Raw genomic sequence first — 7,224 nt, 5'->3', positions numbered from 1 at the left:
TAAATTTTTGTGGGAAATTCAAATTCTTGAAATTATCGAAATTTTTCAGCGAACGAAAATTTTTGCCAATTTTTCGACTTTGTATTAGGAGAATATAACTTGATAGGAGGTCGTTTAAATTTTTGTGGGAAATTCAAATTCTTGAAATTATCGAAATTTTTCAGGGAACGAAAATTTTTGCCAATTTTTCGACTTTGTATTAGGAGAATATAAGTTGATAGGAGGTCGTCCAAATTTTTCTGGGAAATTCAAATTCTTGAAATTATCGAAATTTTTCAGCGAACGAAATTTTTGCCAATTTTTCGACTTTGTATTAGGAGAATATAACTTGATAGGAGGTCGTTTAAATTTTTGTGGGAAATTCAAATTCCTGGAATTATCGAAATTTTTCAGCGAACGAAAATTTTTACCAATTTTGCGACTTTGTATTAGGAGAATATAACTTGATAGGAGGTCGTTTAAATTTTTGTGGGAAATTCAAATTCCTGGAATTATCGAAATTTTTCAGCGAACGAAAATTTTTACCAATTTTGCGACTTTGTATTAGGAGAATATAACTTGATAGGAGGTCGTTCAAATTTTTCTGGGAAATTCAAATTCTTGAAATTATCGAAATTTTTCAGCGAACGAAATTTTTGCCAATTTTTCGACTTTGTATTAGGAGAATAGAACTTGATAGGAGGTCGTTTAAATTTTTGTGGGAAATTCAAATTCCTGGAATTATCGAAATTTTTCAGCGAACGAAAATTTTTACCGATTTTGCGACTTTGTATTAGGAGAATATAACTTGATAGGAGGTCGTTCAAATTTTTCTGGGAAATTCAAATTCTTGAAATTATCGAAATTTTTCAGCGAACGAAATTTTTGCCAATTTTTCGACTTTGTATTAGGAGAATAGAACTTGATAGGAGGTCGTTCGAGGAACTTTTCCAAGAATTTTAGCAGTTCTTGGAAATGACGTCATATTCCTAGAATTTCTAAAATTCTTGGAATTACCAAATTTCTTGAACGAATAAAATTTTTGCCAATTTTTCGTCTTTGTATTAGGAGAATATAAGTTGATAGGAGATCGTTCGAGGAATTTTTCCATGAATTTTAGCAGTTCTTGGAAATGACGTCATATTTCTGGAATTTCTGAAATTCAAAACAAGTTTTGGGATTGGGAAAACAAATAAAAAGTTCGGTATTTTTTTAAAAAAATAATGCGTTTATTCACGTTATTTTAATATTACATTTACATTTTTGGTGTATTAACATATTTTCAATATTTATTTATAATTTTTAGAATTATCAAAATTCTTGTGTGAACGAAAAATTTTGCCCATTTCTTCGATTTTGTATTAGGAGAATATAAGTTGACAGGAGCTTGCTCTATTTTTCCATCAATTTCGTCAGTTCTTGGAAATATCGTCAAATTCTTGAAATTTCTGAAATTTGAAAAATTTATTTATATACTTATAAATAATTTACCTTTATTTATTATATTATTTACTTACCTTTTTATATTTAAGATATATATTCCATCTGTCTATAGTTGAAAATATCCACGTTATGCATATCACGTCCATATAATTATTAATATTTATTCTCTTTCGTATATTTTTTTCTCTTACATGATCCTCCAATTGCAGATTATCCATTATATCCATAAAATGATTTTTGGTTATATTATCTTTTTCCATCTTACTTTTCCATCATCTATATTTGCTTCATATTACCAGTGCAGTTTCAAAATTGAATAACCACAGTATCAACAATACGAATTTTTGAAATCGTTCGCCATATCTTTAAATCTGTAGAATCACCAGATTGAAACGCAATTTCCTCCGTGGCCTATACTGTCTCGTTTGCAACAATAACGATCTCGGGTGGACGGACAGGCGATAAAAAGCGGAATAATTTTCGTGGGGAACGGATGACACCCGATCGACAAGTAATTAAAAGTCAGAGGGAGCTTGTCAATCCGATACAAATTCGATTGCGTCACTTGTTCGTTCGAGGGCGTCGTATCGGCAGGATCGATCGATCGATCGATCGATCGATCCGAACCCTCGTTCCACCGATCCATCGTCCCCTCGATTGCGTCACCTAAGCGCCGAAGAAATCATCGCCACCTTCTATCCGTGCTCTCCCGCCAAGACAATCTATTGCCACGATCAAACCGCTCGACAATTATCTCTCGTCCGTCCGCCTGTCGACAGAGGATCTCGACAGAGGGAACTGGCCAGCCACGAAACACCGTTCGGGATATTTATTCCTCGCGGAGGATATCCTCGGATCGTATCTGTGAACCGAGGAGAAGTTGGCGCTGCCTGGCAACTCGCAGATCGCATCGAGAGGAACGTATCGCCGACAGATGTACGCGAAAAACGAACAGGCTGCCTATATATTTGCCCGGATGATATTTGATGGTGTGCGATTCAGTGAATTCTAACGTTACAATATGGCAAAATGTTCAGATCTATCTTTTATCTTTTTACGAGAAATAAGATGTTACTACGAATATTCGATGATCCATTGATATTTTTCGATTTAAAAAAATATTGAAATCAGGAAGAAATCGTATTTGATATGCTCGAAGGAATGAATATATCGAAACTAATCTTGATAACTCGTAAATAATTTTAAAATATATTTTTTAGTTATAGATCTGAAAAATTGGGAAACTAAGCGATTAAATTAATATTTTAAAGGATAATTTTAATATCTGACAAATGGATTGAAGAAGTTTCTACTGCGTATCTACAAAAAGACTATGCAAAGCATCCATGCCGTACCCTGGATCGATGGAACGATCGAGAAGAATTTCGTCACGGATATCACCAAATCCTGACGATATACAAATCCCTATATCTTATTAACCGTTGCTTTTCTTCGATTATTAGCAAGCGAGGAGACATTGAAATATTAATCGTTACGCCCGCGCAAACGGATCGAATTTATTAGCAGATTTGCATTATCGAGCCGATCGCTATAAATCTCGGCCACTAATTGCGATTTCATTTCTCGAAGGTAACGATACACCGGCGTACCGGTGATTGCAATAGTATCACTCAACAGACCGTACGATTTATGCTTGAGTATTCGTGAAATCGAAACGAGAACTTCACCGTGCGTTGTAGGCATTGCCTTCGAAATAGTGGCAATTTTTCGATAATATTGGAGAAGAAATATCGAAACAACGGCAACGTTGAGTTATTATGATCGATTCGATGCCGAGGCGTAACGAGCACCGTGATAAATTGTCGCGATATCGTAACATACTCTGTACCCGTTGAAATTTTTAACCGATATCGATAAATTGAAAAGACTTCTTCAAACCAAATACCAATTAGGTTTGCACAGATAATTTCTTAACACATGTAAAATCAATTGAGATAATAAAAAAACAATAAAGATTTTTCTAGAATAAAAAAGAATTATTTAATGAAAATTAATAAATTAATTTCGTTCGAGAACAATTTTCCAACGATAAGATTCTAAATTTGTAATGCACGGAACAATAATGTAAAACTATCTAACGATCGATTTTGAAAACAGTTTGAAACGAGAAATTCAACATTTCTTAATCGATTAAATATAATAACCAAGTTAATTACTCACCGTCGACCGAGTCGAATTGAAAATTTGTGCGCGGGATCGAATGGAATACGGATCGAAAAGCGGGCGCAATTTTTCACCGATCAACGGGCGCAAGGTGCACTAAACCATCGAGCGAACGTCAACTCTGAGTTATTACGATAGATTCGATGGCGAGTGGCAACAAAGCGACGTAATAAATTGACAGGGGCACCGTGCCACTCTCGATCTGCCCCGTGGTGGTCTACCGCTTCGATATATCGAACGATCTCTCGCGCTTATGTAGGCGCAACGGTCGGCAGGCCAGCGCCGTTTTGCATAATACGACCAGACGGCTGGTCCCCTCGTCCCTTTACGCCGACTGTGTCACGGACCTGCCACCTTCCTGCAACGTATCACCGCGCGGATCGAATCGAAATATTGCCCGCGAACGTCACACGAATCATGGGAGATTCGCTCGTTAAGGTGGACGGTTAATGCTGGATAAATACAGGAATTACATCGGACGACGTGCACTCCGTGATCCGCATTTAGATATGGATATGGAGAGAAGAAGAATATTTCCTTGGACGTCTGAACCTATTTATTATTATTATTTTTGTAATTGTAATTGTATGTTACTTTGCTGGAATAAATAATACGCGTGTCAATTATTTATTGGTATTTTATTTTTTTCCTTTGCTTTGATCCTGTGATTCCCTCCTCGACTTTTAATATTTTTCTGTCTAAGAGAAAGGAAATTCTCGTAAATTATTTCTAGATAAAAATGAGAAATAGTATTGGAAAGATGAAAAATTGTTAGACAGAATGTTTTAGATATAGATGAAATTCGTTCCCTATGAACGAACTGGGCTATTTATCTGGACTTTTTGTGATGACTAATATGTTTGTTCATAGCTAAAGAACTTAGCTTTATCTGCCAGATTCCTAGATGAGTCAAAGTTGACAGAGAGTTGGTCACCCAACAATAGTCTCAAAAGTGAAGGAATAAGTCTGAGCAGAGCGTGAATAACATTTTTGGATCGTTCAGGTAGAAGCGATTCTTCGAAAAAGAAAACATCTCCTTTCAAGGAATACAATGTGAAACTGTTTCAAACAATTGGCGAGAAACAATCTTTCATTTAACCCGTATGATCTCTAAATTACTTACCAAACTGCTTTCGTTCCTTTCGATCCTCTTTCATACTTATTTACATCTTATTTACATCGCATCGTACAAATCTACATCGCTCGTCAAATCCGTTTGATTACCTCTTGAAATAAAAAAAATCTTGAAAGTTTCTCGCTGATACACGCACGAATACACGCTCGAGCCATTATCACGGTTATCGGTATCGCGATCAACGAGCGACTATCCTGTTACCACCCAAGGCGTCCTCACGTGTTAAGTCAACGCGGATTCCTCTCTCGGAGTTGAAGTCTTATTTATCGTGGCGCGCGAACGTATCAGAGGCCAACTTACGTTTTTTTTTTTTTTTTTTTCTTTTTTCCTTCTCCCCCCCTCCATTATCCTCGCGGCCGATTATCGCCGCGAGTTATTACGTCGGTTCTTTGAGCGGCGGTGAAAGGTCGCGCTCGATAAGGGTCACTCGAGCGATGCCGAGCGCACGGTGCGCCTCTCTGGCCGAGATACGGCCGCAATATTTCAGATAACGCGGCACGGCCTCTCCTCGGGATCCTCTCCGCCAAGATCACGGGCCGCCCCCCCCCACTCCTCCCAACACACACCACCGCCTATGTAAAGTCACGGACTTGACACTTGGGCTTAACTTCCCATCGGCGAATGCCCGACCATGATTGCCCGATCGTACACGTATTGTATTATACGTTCCCTATTTATATTAAGGCCTCGATGGAATGCGGCAGTGAGCGGAGCTTTTGTGCGCTTTCGATCACAACGGGGGAAGGGAGAGGGACGCATCTTCCTCGTTTCGAAACGGAATTGTCGGAACGGAAGATTTTGATCGTGAAGCTCGTTTCGCGTTGGGGATCATCCAGTTGTTGATTGACAGAGGGATTGGAAAATGCGTGTTAAAGAAGCTGGAGAAATATTTGAGATATTTATTTATATCATCGATCGAAAGTCGCAGTCGGATAAAAGTGATAGGAAGGAGGTCGTTTTGTTATCGGGATTTTAATAAATGCAGAATCCTCGTAATCGATTTCTAACGATCCAGTATTCCGGGTTCCAGTATTGGTCGTTTAGTATTTCGTGGCTGTTTCCATCCGATCGATTTCGAGTCGTTCGAATAAAGATTTCCATTCCTTGCCATTATCGTTAATGCGATCCCGAGATTGCGGATGATCCTCGCGGGCCGAGCGATATTCCCCCTCGTGGGAAGAGAAGGGGAGGGGGAGGGGGAAGGGACGCTGAAGAGACGTGCATAGGTTTTGAATCGCGGCGGGAGGCTTAGGTTTACGGGACGTGTGCGTGATACTAGTTAGAGAAATCATAACGTGCTTACCGAGCCAATACGAGCGCCATTAGAGTAAACCGAGCGGAGAGGAATCGATTCTGGAGGGTTTTATCGAGCCGCGATCTATAGATCTGCTTCTCAGTTCAAACACGCGGCAAACGATACATCGTATTCCTCTTTCAGGCTTGGCCATTTTCTTTTCTCTATTTTAGATGTTGTTGCAACGATGGATAGAGATGCAGAAACGGTACAGAAGTTGAGCATAATCGATTCAGATTGGAGTTCCGCGTCATCTAACTCAACCTGACATTCGTGGTTAGGAAACTGGGTCTGTTTCCTCGTTTCTACCAGGACACGGATTCTCTAATTGACGTATCTAGACCGATTTCGTATTTGTTTCGTTTGTTGGAAATCGATGATCCTAAATTCGAAAATCCTTCTTCTCCAAGCATTGCCTCGACAGTGTATTTTTACGCTAAAATGTGTAATACGTAAAAAAATATGTCACATATATGTCGTTAAAATAGAGAAGATCGTACCAATCAAATCCCTTTTTGTTTTATCCCGATATCTCGATCCGTTGCCGAGATATAGCGATTCAAAGTTTCCGCAATATAGCGCGAAGATAATAAATGGGCTCGTGACCTATATTTTTTCCTGGAAATGCGTACTACGTTCTTCCACGAATCGCGTACTATGTTTTTCTAGGAATCGCGTCTCTCGCTTGTCTCGAGTTAGGGGTAGGTCAGTGAGACGAGGCGCGAGCGAGAGGTCCGAGTAAACGACAAGGAAGGAGATAATAAACGATTAAAAATTATCCTTTTCTTTACACGACGATATCTCGGGAACCGGAAGTCGTATCGTGACGAACGAAAGAGCATTTTAAAGGGCAAGGTTCCGCGCTTCTAATGGTCGTTCACTCATTGACCGGAAGTGATTATCTTCGGAGTTATAGCGGTTCAAAGTTTTTCTAATTTCAATAGCGTTTAATTAGATTCGAAGGCGAATGATTAAAAATTACTCTTTCCTTTACACGATGATATTTCGGAAACTAGAAGTCGGATCGAGATGAATCAAAAAGCGTTTTAAAGAGCAAGGTTTCGCGCTTCTAACGATCGTTCACTCGTTGTCCCAAAGTTATTATCTTCGAAGTTATAGCGATTCAAAGTTTCCCTAATTTTAATACGCTTTTAACGAAGTTTTAAAAATTAAATTCTACATTTCTACA

At 38.7% G+C, this 7,224-nt stretch overlaps 1 long non-coding RNA gene across 1 annotated transcript; it reads right to left on the bottom strand.

Annotated features, from left to right (window-relative positions):
* Positions 1–1,301: 1,301 nt before the first annotated feature.
* Positions 1,302–2,562, bottom strand: LOC147656563 (uncharacterized). Its single transcript, XR_015294158.1, has 2 exons — positions 1,497–2,562; positions 1,302–1,427 (listed from the first exon to the last, which is right to left on the bottom strand). It is a non-coding gene; the product is annotated as an uncharacterized LOC147656563 (long non-coding RNA).
* Between the last annotated feature and the right edge of the window lie 4,662 nt (positions 2,563–7,224).

This window comes from Apis florea, unplaced genomic scaffold (assembly GCF_048593485.1).
Source record: "Apis florea isolate Af1SG1 unplaced genomic scaffold, ASM4859348v1 contig_3587_pilon, whole genome shotgun sequence".
NCBI lineage: Eukaryota > Metazoa > Arthropoda > Insecta > Hymenoptera > Apidae > Apis > Apis florea.
The sequence above is the reverse complement of the archived record's forward strand: the minus strand, read 5'-3'. Positions and strand labels throughout refer to the sequence as shown.